We start from the raw sequence: 15,387 nt of genomic DNA, 5'->3' as shown, positions 1-15,387 counted from the left end.
AATAGACAAGAATTATAGAAAATAGGCATCCTAGCAGCCAAAATGGCCTTACTTGAGCCATTTTGGTTGAAATTGCGTCCCAAAACCTCTTACTTGCTCTTTTCTTGTAATCTCAAGAATTAGTCACCTATAACTAAGTAATAATGACATGTCTTAACTATTTATGAGTTCAATATACAAGAATTATAGAAAATAGGCATCATAGAAGCCAAAATGGCCTTACTTGGGCTATTTTGATCGAAAATGCGACCTACACCCTCATATTTCTATTTTCTTGTAATTTCATTCCTTAGTCACATATAACTAAGTAATAATGTCATGTTTTAACTAGTTATCAGTTCAATAGACAAGAATTACAGAAAATAGGCATCATAGTAGCCAAAATGGCCTTACTTAAGCCATTTTGGTTGAAATTACGACCCAAAACCACTTACTTGCTCTATTCTTGTAATCTCAAGCATTAGTCATATTTAAATAACCCCAATTATTATTAATTCACTTCTACTAACTCACGTTTTGTGTATTCTAAGTTTTGCAAGGGGCAAACGGGACAACCATACACGAGTGAGGAACTCCATGTAATTCGGGAGATATTGGCGACCTACATCACATTTAATTTGTAAATATCGTTTACTAGCTAGCTACTACATCAATCCTAGCCTTAGCTTACTAATTATGTACTATACATTAAACATTTGTCTAATTTATATCATCTCTTGCGATTATTATTATTATTTATGTTTTGTTATTAATAATACTAATTATTGTTACTATTATCATAATAGTTATTATTATTATTATTATTATTACTATTATAATATTAATAATTTTATTATTAATATTAATATTATAATAATATTGCAGCCAAAAAAAAATACAGGTTAATATTACAGCAAAAAAAAAATATACAGGTCAATGGCAACGGTTAACCGTTGCCAATATTTTTAAAAAAAAAAAAAAAAAGTGCGCCATTGTATCTGGCAACGGTTAATCGTTGGCAACTCAAGCAATTGGCAACGGTTAACCGTTGCCAATTATTTTTTTTTTTAAAAAAAAAAGGGCGCCATGGTCAATGGCAACGGTTAACCGTTGCCAATTGCTTGAGTTGGCAGCGGTTTTGAACTGTTGCCAATTATTTTGGGATTTGGCAACCCTCAAATACTCAACGGTTCAAAACCGTGCCTTTGGGGGGGTTTGAACCGTTGCCAATTTGCTCTTTTCGTGTAGTGTGGCTAGAAAGCTAGAAATATGGCTTGAAAAGAAGGTATAAAGCTCAAATGGTTAGCATGAAGGCAAATGTAAACTGAAAACCAAAAATATAAAAACTCTAGAAAAAGAAAATAAACACCCTGAAAACTTGCCTTTGTCCTTCCCTAATGATTCGGTCGCGATCTCGATAGATAAAAGTCAAGTTCTAGATAAAAGAAACCGATTGACAAGGATCTATGTGAAAGGAATGGTGTCCTTCCAACAAGTGTATTATTCCGATAGAGGGTTCCGAATTATTACAGAGCTAATTCTTCAGTAAGGTCAAGTGATCGGAATGCCAAGGTGGGGGCCGCTTCCGATCAGTGATATCGAGGTACAATTGATATTACAGCTTAATCTTAACTGAACCCTTCGGGTCGAACCCAATCGAATCTCCGATCCGAGACGACGAATTAATCCGAAAGGATTTAATGAGTCGACAGAGTTTTACGAATACAGACGTTAGAAATCGAGCCTAGGGCGTCGAGACCAAACTTCGCAAAATCACAATGGACAAATATGAGCGTAGCCATAGCTAGGCTAGGCTAGCTCAACGCAAGCCTGGGCGCACCATGTGTGTGCTAGGCGCACCATGGTGTGATAGGCACCATTGCAGCCTAGGCGCGCCCTAGCAGCCCATCGAAAGCTAGCAACATGCTAGCATGGGTGCCTGGGTGCGCATGGTAGCCATCGCAAGCCACACAGGCACCAGGCAGCCCATCGCAGCTAGCAGCGTGTTAGCGTGGGTGCATTGGGTGCATATGGCACCTATCGCCAGCAATGGGCGCACCAGGTGCACCATTGCAGGCCCTGGTGCAGCGTGCGTGCGTGCCTGGCATGGCAGCACCATCGCAGGCACCAGGCGCACCATGGCAAGCACTGGGTGCTGCGTGCGTGCGTGCTTGGCGTGGCAAGACCATCGCAAGAACCAAGTGCTAGCATGGATGGGTGCCTGGCAATGGCGCACCATGTGCGTGGATGCTTGTGTGCTAGCCTTCGCATGGCAGCAGCAAGCATCGCACCACATGCGAAAGCCTAGGCGCCAGCGTGATGCTAGGCCTCGCACAAGCAGCCTCGCACTACAGGCGCATTGATGCGTGTGGACTGGGAGGCGTGCGTGTGTGCGCATGGTGCGAGGGACAGTGCGGCCAGCATGCGTGGCTCGCTAGCAGCATGCATGCTGGTTGTGCTAGCAATGAGGCGCGAAGAGTGTGCATGTGTGTGCGTGGGGCTGCTGGGGCCAGTGCTAGCACTAGGTGCTAGCAGCGCCCAGCGCAAGCACGTAGCACCAGCACAGCCCAGCAGCAGCGTGCACTGGCTGGCTGGCTGGGTGCTGGGCAGCAAGGCACGTTAGCTGGCAGCCCTAGCTGGCAGCCAACTAGCACACCTAGACCCTGTTTTGGGCATGGTGTGTGGGGACCAATTTATGGCCTTGGGGAACAAGGCAATGGTCCCCCCAAGCCTTGGTCCTCACTTGCCTTTCTCTATATTTGTGCCATGTGTCGATCTGTGATTGAGTTGATTAATTATTTAATTTTGGAATTAAATAATTTTCAATTTTACCAACTCTCCCACATTGATGGGAGATTGGAAATTAAGGGATCATTCCCCTATAAATACCAAGCTTGGTATTGGGATTTGATACAACCTTGAGTGGAATTAATAAGGCAACTCTAAGAAAAGAGTAAACCTTTGATTCGTAAAACTCATAGTTATTTTGTCCGGGTCTTGACTAACCTTCAAGACTTAGGACGCTCGGGTCGGGTCGAGGGTACGATCCGTCGGAGATCTCGTCCTTTCGGGATTTTGAAGTAAGACCTCCATGGGAGCGAAGCCCGCGTCAAAGGTATAATTCTTGTCCTTAATCTTGTTTGATTAAGTTTATTATGCTTGTTTAATTGCTTTAATTAAGGGGCGAGTCTTGGTGGGTTTCCTTCCGCGTAGTGTCGGGTCACTATGAAACCCTACACTATGTGCCGCTCATGCAAGATAGGTAGAAGGTTAGAAAAAGAAACCTCACATGGTTTTAGCAAAACCTCACAATTAGCTTCAAATTCAGTATAGATAGTAACACCATCTTACCATAAACAAGTGGACTAGGACTTCAAGGTCCCAAAGTTCTTAACCAACTAACTTAGCATATCATATCCTAAAGTCAACCGAGGATATGTCAAAATGTGCTAACCTCTACCATTTAGGAAGCAAAGCATTCAAGAACCCAAGTCCAAAAGTATTATGTCCAAATCAAGAACAAAACAAAACACATTGCAAATTTTCCTTGATAAAAACAAATTTTTTTTTGGAGTTTTTAAAACAAAGAACATGGAAATACATATATAATTGTGCATGGTATATATGAATCAAAATACCACAAAATATGATATAATAACCTCCCCCAAGCTTGAAAGAGACAATACACTCAAATCATAAATAAAAGATTCCATGGGAGGGGAAAAGAAAGAAATCAATCCAACAAACCAACATATGTCCAACAAGTCACCAATCATAAGAGGAAAATCAAGGAAAGATATTATCGGATATAGGTGGGTGTAAATACCCGCAATGACCCAATTAAACCTTTCTAAGCCAATTTTCTTCATAAATATGCCTCATATGCCATATGTTAGGGAAGAGGAGTCAAAATTCCTTGATTCTTGTTCCAAACCGATGCACCAAAGATATCAAGTTATGTACCTAGAAAAAAGCACACAAACATTTCCATGAGAGAAAATTTATAATAAAAAGAAAAGAAAATGAAGCAATAAAACACGGGTTACTTCCCAAGAAAGGCTTGCTTAAGGTCCAAGCTTGACCGCTCTAGTAAATAATATTGCAACGAACGCAAGAGCTTGTCAAATGCACTACTACACATTTCTTAAGAAACTAAGTATGCACATGACGAGATGAGGGCATGGTACAAGCTTAGTGCATACCAATGAAGTTGAGAAAAGTTATGCCAAGAAGAAGAAGGAGATAAGGGGAATACGAGAATATTAAAAAAAAAAAAGGAAAAGAAATAAAAGAAAAAGAAGAAGGCATACTCTTCTCAACAATATATTTTTGGTTGGAAGTCCCACCATTATCCTCGATAGTCATCAAATGAGGTACTTGGGGGACTAAAGGCTTTTCAAGAGGAGGGAAAATGACAAATGAAGGTAATGACATGGTGTAGGAAGGAACAAGATCAAGCTGTCTTGAAAACGGGATGTAAGGCGTAGGAATAGAAATTGAACGCTCACTTACACCGCTAACCATCGAATCACAAGCTCTCTCATCCAATGAATTCTCATTCAAATGGCTCTCTTCCAACTCATCATCATTCAAATCAAGCTCATTCTCAATCATATCCTCCTCATAAACTTCAGACCCTAAAAAAGCTCTAAAAGCTTCAAATCATCATCAAGGTTCAAAGAAAGCTCATCAAAGGGTTGAGGTTCAAACTTAGGAGGTAGCTCAAGATAAACATAAGGATCATAATCTCCTACTAAAAAGGCTTCACCATCCTTAATGGTGGAAAATGTAGAAGAAAAAGGATCATCAAAGGTGAATTAGGAAGGTAATGGTTGAAGATTTGAGATAGGAGTTGGAGATTCAACCTCACCAAATACTTCACTTTCATCTTCATAATCATCAAAAGTATGCCCTACCTCCATAACCTTCTCATTTTGAACCTTATCTTCATCAAAATTATCTAAGCTCAAGGTCTTACCCTCAAAGCAACCATGGTTATCAATCAAAGGAGAAAGGGTGGAAAAAGATTGGTTTTCAAAATTACAGGATGGAGAAATAAAATCATAATCAAGCGAGCAAGGTGGGTGGGGTAATTGACTCACCAATTGGTTCTTTAAGACTCAAAACCTCTTGGTCCTCATCACCCTCAAACATCCAATACCCCATGGAAACTATATAGGATGGCTCCTGCTAAGCTATCACCAGGTTCCCAGCCTCGCTCACTAGGTGTGCCCTTATTTCTAGAAGAACAATCGAAGAGGCTCACCAGCACGATAAAGTCAGCCCGCAGGCTGACCAAGTATGATTCCGCCCAAAGGAGATCGTACACCTATAAATAAGGAACCAAGTACAACATAAAAGAGGTTAGACATATACGTTATTACACACTCTCTCTCTATTTAAGTACACTTTCTCTCTCTAAACACATTCTAACTTAAGCATCGAAGGGAAGTTCCTTGGGCCACCCCCAAGGGCAATTACATTTGTCACCTTGTGCAGGTTCACCTGCTGGACCCAGCCTGCTCCAATCGGAATCCCCAAATCCATACCCGAAACAATTGGCGCTAGAAGGAGGGGAAAGGATCATCTTAACCTTAAATTTGCCAATTGAGCAAGGACCGGCTGATTAACCGCCATGGTTGGAGAGGAAGCGACGCAAACACCAACCTCAAAAGTAACTGAGAATAATCAGACACCACCAAAAAAAAAAACTTCAGTAACCATAGATCTTAAGGGATCCACCGAAAAACCCAAATCCAATGTGACCTAGAAAACCAATCCCGTCGGATCAAAACTTGGTGTATCAAAAACGGTGGTGAAACTAGTAGATCCGGTGGGATCCAGCTCTTCTTTTAAGTTCAGAATGCTAATGACAGGCCGAACAATGAACCCATCATCCAAACACCTCTAACCTAGAAATTTCAACCTGTTAAATGCTAGTCATCCTCCAAAATCTTTCCAAATGCAATAAAGAGCAACTGGCGGCAATGATGGCGGTACTCATTAACTTTGGTAAAGGAACAAGCTCAGCATTAGTTGCTGCTACTTCAGAGCTAGTAGTTAAAAAGCTTGCATCTCCTGCCCTCACCCCGGAGTAGAAGGAATTAATCCAGCTGAGGAAGAAAGTGCTAGAGTTGGAAGCTCGCAATCTGAACCAGGAGTCGGGGGATGATACGGCAGCAGAAAAAGGCAGCTTGGAGGCACGAGCCACTCTCAGCAAATCTCTGATCTTAGAGCGAGGGCCAAGCCAAGACATGGGGAAGCATGCGCAACTCCAAGTGATTCCAGATGATTCCCCATTTTGCACAGAGATTCTAGAAGAGCCGATAGAGAAAATCAAGATGCCCAGCTGTACGTATAATGGCACCACAACACCTAAAAATCACATTACAGCGTTTGAAGGACTGGTTGTAAGGCATTTCCCCCAACCTTGGAAGGACTGGCTACCGAATGGTGTGGAGCTATCTCGAAAGGATCTGTTTACTCCTATAACCAGTTGAAGAGGATGTTCATGGAACACTTCGTCATGTTGGTAAATCACACTAAAATGACCACAGAGCTGATGTCATTAGTCTAGGGGAAGGAGGAGCCCCTGTGGGATTTCATTACCCTATTCAATAAGGAGGCAACAACAATCCTAGATATGAGCCAAGAAGTAGCCTTGTTGGCCATGCAGAGTGGACTCTTTCCCGGCTCACCATTCAGAGCGTACATGGGACGAAAAAGTCCTAAGACACTTGCTGAATAGCTGGGAAAAGCTCACGGTTTCATAAAACCAGATGAGACTAACAGAGCCATGCTGAGCAGGAGAGCAAAAAAACGACCGAGTCAAGCGGGCTAAAACCACTGGGGCTGACAACTCGGCCAGGGTTGATCAACCAACCAAGGCTGAGCAAGATTGAAGAGATGCCGATAGGTTAGTAGGAGTCTAGAGAACTGACCATCGACGAGGAGCACGAGCCTGGATGTTTAAATTCAAGGTCTCACATCTTCAGTGTGAATAAATATGATGACAAGAGGTAAAGATCAACCAGATTGGTGAACGGAAACCATGACCCCAACAAGTAGTGTGACTTTTACAGAGACCATGGCAATACCACTGACGAATGTACGCATCTAAAGGACAACATATAAGATTTAGTCCGACGTGGGTACTTGAACCAGTTTAAGCAACACTCGATTACGGCCGACGAAGAGAGGAGGATAAGTCAGGCTACGACCGCAGAAGGGGTTAAAAGGATCAGGGTGAAGGTAGGGACCGAGACAGCAAACTAGAGGGCAGAGTGTACGTCATCAGCGGTGGACCGGTACTTGGTGGAACGCTGAATAAGGTAAGAGCTAACCTGCGTGCAATGATCCACCATAAACTACAATGATAGACATAGTTGGCCACCCCTACCACCACAACCATGAGCAGTGTTTGATGAGCATGACCAGAAGGGCATAATCTACCCTCATGATGATTCCCTAGTAGTCACGGTGAGAATTGCAAACTAGGAGGTAGACAGAGTATTGATAGATGGCGGCAGTTCAACCAACATAATCTTCATCAATGCGTTTAAGGATTTGAAGCTTGATAAAAAGGACCTGAAAAGGGTGAGTTATGAAGTCACTGAAGTTCAACGGATTAGGCCTCATACTAGAGGGTATGGAGCTGTTAATTCTAGTAGGGGAGGGATCCAGGCGGCGCGACTTCCGGGGTGAGTTCTTGATAAAAGACACACCCTCACCCTACAATGAGGTTTTCGGAAGGCCGCTCATTCACAAGATTGAAGGGGTAGTCTCCACCTACCATGTAGGTACGGCCTATACAGCTAATGATGAATGATCTACCAAGCTCAAAGGAAGTAATAAAACATCATAATAGTGCTACATCACAGTACTTAAAGGCAAAACCGCAGTTAGGCTCATAAGTGAAGCAAGAGGTTCAGGGTGAAAGGAAATCTAAGAAGAGGAAAAGAGAAGAATACGGCAAGGAAAAAGACAAGCAAAAGTTGGCCATGGAGAACGTTGAGCCTGCAAAGGAAGAAGCAGCCAGACCAGTACACAGCGGTGAGCATGAAATAATTGAGCTCACAGAGGGAGACAACTCCGAGACAGTAAAAATTGGGAAAGACATCGAACCTGAGGTGAGGGTGAACCTCGTGGAGCTGCTGAGAAGAAACAAAAACATCTTTGCATTCTTAGCAGACGAGATGCCTGGAATCGACTTAAAAGTCATGGTCCACAAGTTGAACGTGAGAAAAGAAGTCAGGCCGGTGAAATAGAAAAAATGAAGTTTCAATACGGAAAAGAACCAAGCCATACAGGAGGAGGTGGATAAGCTACCAGAGGTAGAATTCATTGAGATATGTGATTACCCTGAGTGGTTAGCTAACGTAGTCATGGTAAAGAAAGCAAACGGCCAGTGGAGGATGTGCGTTGATTTCACGGATCTTAACAAAGCATGTCCAAAAGACTGTCACCCGCTCCCACGAATTGACCAATGAGTAGATGTGACAAGTGGACACGCATTGCTAAGCTTCATGGACGCTTTCTCGGGATACCACCAGATCAGCTTACACAAACCAGAAAGGCAGAAAACTGCAATGATCACCGAAGGAGGAGTGTATAATTACATCGCCATGCCCTTTGGGCTAAAGAATGCAGGGACCACGTTCCAGAAAACAATAGATAGGGTGTTCATACACCAGAAAGGGCGAAACGTGGAAATGTTTGTGGATGATTCGATCGTCAAAAGCATCACACAGGCAGGAGATATCTTAGACCTAGAGGAAACGTTCGGCACGCTGAATAAGTATCACATCACATTGAACCCAAAGAAATGTGTCTTCAGGGTGCGCTCTGGAAAATTCCTTGGTTTCATGGTGAACGAGAGAGGAATTGAGGCCAACCCTGAGAAGGTAGAAGCAGTTCTCAGTCTCCTAGAGCCTAAGTGCACTAAGGACATTATGCGTTTAACGGGAAGGATGACAGCGCTGACCTGCTTCATTAGTAAGTTAGTGGACAAAGCCTTACCGTTTTACTAGTTGGCGAAGGGAAATAGAAAATTCAAATGGGGTGAAGCGGAAAAGAAAGCGTTCCTAGGGATCAAGGAGCATTTAACCAAGCTCCCCATAATAAACAGTCCAGAGCAAGGTGAAAAGATCTAGTTGTAAATTTTAGCCTCAACGCAGACATAGGGGCAGTCCTCCTAGTCGAAAGGAACAAACAACAACAACCAATTTATTTTGTGAGCCACGTGTTGACTGAGGTTGAACAAAGATACCCGCTGATGGAGAGGCTATCTTTGGTTGTAGTAACAGCAGCAAGAAAACTTAAACCCTACTTTGATGCACATGTAATTTAGATTCTTACAAACCACCCACTAAAGAAAGCCTTGCAGAAAATGGATGCCTCAGGACGATTGCTGAAATGGGCGATTGAGCTCTCCGGGTATGAACTGGAAGTCCCAAGCCTAGAGCAGCCAAAAAGGCCCAAGCTCTAGCCGATTTCATAGTGGAAGCCTCATACAAAAAAAACCAAGATAAGGTAGGAATCCATGGAAATGGATGGATCGGCATCCTAAACAGGCAACGGTGCCGGAATAACCTTGACCTCACGTGAGGGAAATGTGTTCGAGTATGCCATCAAGTTTAATTTCAAGGCATCAAACAATGAGGCTGAATACGAAGCAATCTTGGCTGGATTGCGAATGAGCACTGCAGCCGGAGCAAAGAAAGTACACTTACAGACTAACTCCCAGTTGGTAGCCAATCATCTGAAGGGGGAGTATGAAACTAGAGAGCCTACAATGCTGAAATACGCAACCAGGATGAAAGGGTTGGCAGCCTAACTAATGCATTTCCAAGTAGACTTGGTCCCAAGGGCAGAAAATTCCCAGGGTGACGCACTATCAAAGTTAGCCAGCTCCACTCTTTAAATCTTCACAAGAACAGCTATGGTAGAAGTTCTAAAAGAAAGGAGCATCGCTGAAAATAAGCTGGTGAATTGCACCATTCAACAACAAGCATGGTTCTTGGACATACTGGCATAAAAGATGCATGGCGTACTGCTAAATGACACCGTAAAAGCAAAGGAAGTCAAGAGAGATGTCAATTGGTATGTAGTGATGAATGGAGAGCTAAACATGAAAGAGTTCTCTAAGCCGCTCTTGAGATGCATTCCAGAGTGGGAGTAGGAAGGAATCATGGAAGAGGCACACTCAGGAATCTGCGCAAATCACATTGGTGGAAAGCTCAAATGAGCAAAAAGTTAATTGCTCATTTTGACAAATTATTAGTCATTTGACAAATTAATAAGAATAAATATTAATTTATAACAAAATGAGCAAGTATTATTTGCTCATTTGACAAATGAGCATTAAATAGTTTGCTCATTTCATAAATGAACAAAGAATTGTTTTGCGATTCTATAACCTATATTTTTTTGTAAATATCAATGAAGAAAGATCAACTTTCAGAAAATGTTTACCATTACAAAACATACCAAATGTTATAAGAACAAGATTAACACCAACACATTTGGGCCATTGAGAACAACATAAAAACTAATACTAATACTATTCTATGCAAATCCTAAGAACATCATAACAATTGCCTAACCTCCTAATCTTCCCTCCTTCCCCTATTTTTCCTTTACCCTTAGTAGCGACTGATTTGAATCTCTTTTGCTTGTTTTCTGACTTTATAGATGCACTGAGCTTCTCAGACTCTACAGCCACTACAACCCCTCATGAACCGACATCGGCAGCACACTCCTTTTCAATATAGTGTGTTTCTGCTCATACAAAATCAGTAAAAAGGAAGTAAAATATCACATAGATTTTTTTTGGAGGTGTAGTGAAGAGGATACTTTAGGGGAGGATCTGAAGTATGTTATGATAGAGAAGCATAGGCTGATAAATTATCTAATGAACAGTTATCAAATGAGCAATCAATTTTTTTGCTCATTTAGCAAATGAGCAAATAGTTAGTTTCTCATTTGTCAAATGAGAAAATATTTATTTGCTAATTTAACAAATGAGCAAAAACATAGTTGCTTATTTGTAAAATGAGTAAATAGTTAGTTGCTCATTTGTCAAATGAGCAAACATTTCCTTAATTATTCATTAAACCAACAAGCATTTCTTTGCTCATTTGTGAAATGAGAAAACATTAGTTTGCACATTTGTCAGATGAGCAAAAAAATAGTTATTCATTTGTAAATTAAGCAAACATTTCTTTGATCATTTGGGTAATGAGCAATCAATTTTTTGCCATTATACTAAGCACATAAAATACTACAATAGTATGCTTAATTAATAAGGAGATGTTAAAGATGAACTACTACAATACTATGCTACTATACTAAGCACATAAAATACTTCTATTATAATAAAGTATTAATGCATGTTTCTTTTCGGTTTATAGTAATAATAAAGTCCCATATTATACAAATCTTTTTAGTCATGTAATATGTAGTTATGTAGTTGCTAGTACACTGTTTACGGCCAATGTCAGACAAAATAATCAAATAATTAAGAGGAGAAAAGCAGACCACCGTACAAAGTCACAAATACTAATTAATCAGTTTATTATAATATTATTCACACCACTCTAAATGCATACCTATTTGTTATGAACTTAAATAGTCACCTGCAAGTGCTATTGAACCATCTTTAGATGAGATACATACCAAATTGTTATACTTTTTGATATGCTAACCAAGTTCAAAAGAGCAAACTGACGTAAAATGAGCAAGCTAAATTCAAATGAGCAAACTTATATTAAATTGAGCAAACTAAACTGAAATTAAAATGATCAAACAATTCTGTCCAGTTATCCGTCAAAAATACACTAAAGTACTTTGAAAATCATTCATAATTAGAAAAATTTACCAAAATTTCATGATGTTCATCTCTAGGAAAAAAGATGGCCACTATGAGTTCATGTATGTGTATAAGTATCATGTTTTTCTAAGACATGTTTATATTAGCAATAATGTATGAAAGGATAATGAAATTCAAGCATAGAAATATGGAAGTGAATAGAGGAAACAATAAATCGGATGATGATGAGTGACATTTATGTTACCCTTAGGGGTAGTGTATTGGTCTCTTTTCTCCTTTTTTTCTTAGGTTTTCTACCTCTTTTCTCCTCTTATGGCTCCCTTTTCTTTTATGGATGAAAAGTATGCTTATTTGCGCTTGTTTTGATAATCTTTATGCATAATTTTATCATCCCCATGCTCTCGTGATCTTTGCTATCTTTTGCAGGTTCCAAGACGGTCCTAAGCACGGTAGGAGGCCCCTTGGCCAAGTATGGAGGCATGGACAAAGACAAGAGGGGCAAAAGGGAAGAAGAGGAAGCAAGAAGAGGAAGTTCAAGAGGAGGTGTGGCCGAACCTCTAAGAGGTTCGGTCGAACCAAGGTGTGGTCAAACTTTTGAAAAGTTCGACCGAACCTCCAAGGCAGTTTCAACCAAGTTTTCAGCATGTTTACAGGAGGGGTCGAACCAGGAAAGTTCGACCAAACAAGGATCAGGGAGGTTCGACCGAACCTACCCTGAGTTCGGCCGAACCTACCCTGAGTTCGGCCGAACCTACCCTGAGTCCGGCCGAACCTACACAGAGTTCGGTCGGACCTTTTCCCGTTTCAGCTGACTTTTTGCGGAGCTTTCTAAGCAATTTTGTAAGGGGTATAAATAGATTTTTTTTGCTCATTAAAAAAGAGGGGGATTTTTTCAGTTTAGAATAGTTTTTAGGTTAGTTTTAGGTTTTTAGAGAGAGAAACTCTCAAATTTTGGAGAGAGAAAGTGAGGAGCACAATGGTTTCATGGATTTTGGATAATCAAAGGAGGAATTTGATGATTTGAAGATCTCCATTTTATATCAATGAGCATTTCTTACTCTCTTCTCTCTTTATGCTTTATTAATTGCTTTGTTAATCATGTTTGAGTAGATTTCCTTCTACTAGGTGTTGAGTGAAGCTTTGTTATGGTTAATTGAGTTATTTGAGATAAATTTGATGATAATTGTGTGATTAAATTGATTGAATTGATGATGGCATGTTGTTTGTTTTAGATTGGATTGATCTCCCAAGATAGCAAACTTAATTGCATGTTAGTTCTAGTTTGACAAGGGATTGTGAATTAGAATTTATATATTTGATTGCATTTTGGGTAAATTTCTTCTATGCACCTAGTCAATGAGGGATCTAGGCTAGGAATTTGAGAGATTGCTCTTGATGGTAATTAATTCCCATTTTAATTCTTTCTTTGCATGATTGATTATCAAATCGATTCCCATTAACTTGTTAATTGTTCAAAGTGGATCTTTTCCCCTAGTAGACTTTATCATACCTTGTTCTTTATATGTGTTTTAGTGTAGTTGTAGTGTCCTTTATCCGTAAATCGACTTCGGCATAGCTTAGGCATTAGATTAAGAACAATCTAGCATTACCGTTCCTTGTGGTTCGACTCCGAACTTACCACTAGACTTGTTTAGGGGTTAGTTTTAGGATTTATAAATTTATTTGATTGAGTGTGGAATGTGCGACCGTTCTAACGCCCGTCAGATGATGAGGTAGTAAAAGTGATAATAAAATTTGTTTTAGGATTTTTTTGATGTCCTGTGGGAGAGTTACAATTCCGGGACTGAGATCCTTGCGCATGTACCTGTAAAACAACGGAAACTCCGGTTGGTGCGAGCTCCGCCTCCGACGATCAAGTTAGAACGTGTTTAAGGAGTAAAAGGTGCGAAAAAGTAAGGAGGGTGATCTGGTTCCTCTAAGGGGAGGAATGATCAAGGTGTGCAATTAACACTAAGTCTAGTCTAGCAATTAGTATGCACGTGTGTTTAGGCTTCTCTCGGCGAGATGATTAATTAATTCTAAATCTCTTTAATGGAGGCTAATTACTGCATTTATAGCCTCGAAGTACGTGCCCAATACTAGGTTAAATGGTAAACCTAGGACTGATTGGGCTTGCCTTGGGATTCGGGCCTCGGTGGCCTTTCTCCAAATTGGCAGATAATGGGCCATGTGGCGTGGCACGATTGGTCCATGCTGGGCCTTTTGAAGCATGACACGTGGAAGCCCCTGAATGGTCCACGTGTCTAACACGTGGTAGGTGCTGATTGGTCCACGTGGCGAGGAAAAATTGAAAGGAATGGAGTCCTTCCAACAAGTGTATTATTCCGATAGAGGGTTCAGAATTATTACAGAGCTAATTCTTCTGTAAGGTCAAGTGATCGGAATGCCTAGGTGGAGGCCGCTTCCGATCAGTAATATCAAGGTACAATTGATATTACAGCTTGATCTTAACTAAACCCTTCGGGTCGAACCCAATCGAATCTCCGATCCGAGACGTCGAATTAATCCGAAAGGATTTAATGAGTCGACAGAGTTTTACGAATACAGACGTCGGAAATCGAGCATAGGGCGTCGATACCGAGCGTCGCAAAATCACAAGCAACAAGTATGAGCTTAGCCGTAGCTAGGCTAGGCTAGCTCATAGCATGCCTAGGTGCACCATGTGTGTGCTAGGCGCACCATGGTGTGCTAGGCACCATCGCAGCCTAGGCGCGCCCTGGCAGCCCATCGTAAGCTAGCAGCATGCTAGCATGGGTGCCTAGGTGCGCATGGCAGCTATCGCAAGCCACACAGGCACCAGGCAGCCCATAGCAGCTAGCAGCATGCTAGCGTGGTGCCTGGGTGCATGTGGTGCCCTATCGCAGCGCACAGGCCTTGCTAGGTACCATCGCAAGGCCTGACACCACGCACAAGCACCATCACAATGCCAGGGGCATGCGTGTGTGCCTCGCAACCTCGCACACTAGCCTCGCACAGCAGCCGCACTGATGCGTGTGGGCTGGTGCGTGTGCGTGCAATGGCTGGCTAGGTGCTAGGTAGCAGCACCACGCATGCATGTGCGTGTGCGTGTGCGCTTGCCTCGCACCAAGCACAAGCAGTGCTAGGCACTGCCTAGTGCGAGTGTGTGTATGTGCGTATAGGCTAGCAATGTGTGGGCTGGCAATGCGTGAGGTGCAGCGAGGGACGCGAGTATGTGCGTGGTGCGTGGCGCATAGCTGGTGCGTGATGCATGTGCGACCAGCTAGTGGGAAGCATGCGAGGCCAGCGCCAGCGATGCCCAGCAAGCACTGGCTGTGCTAGCGATGCGATGCGAGAGAGTGCTAGGCAGCAGCAGCGCTAGGCTAGCAGCATCAGCGCCCAGCAGCTCGCAGCGTGCTAAGGCTTATGTGTGCTAGGCCAGTGCATGCTAGCACACCAAGCTGGCTGGCTGCCCAGCCTTCGTTCTAGGCGCCAGCTGACAGCCTTGGCAGCAAAGGCAGGCTGCCAGCCCAGCTGCCCAAGTGGTGGCGGTTTAGGTGAAGGGGTGGGGACCAATCTTGGGCAAGGCCTTGAGGAGC

The sequence above is a fragment of the Chenopodium quinoa genome, unplaced genomic scaffold (genome assembly GCF_001683475.1).
Source record: "Chenopodium quinoa cultivar QQ74 unplaced genomic scaffold, ASM168347v1, whole genome shotgun sequence".
Lineage (NCBI taxonomy): Eukaryota > Viridiplantae > Streptophyta > Magnoliopsida > Caryophyllales > Amaranthaceae > Chenopodium > Chenopodium quinoa.
This window is presented reverse-complemented; position numbering follows the sequence as displayed.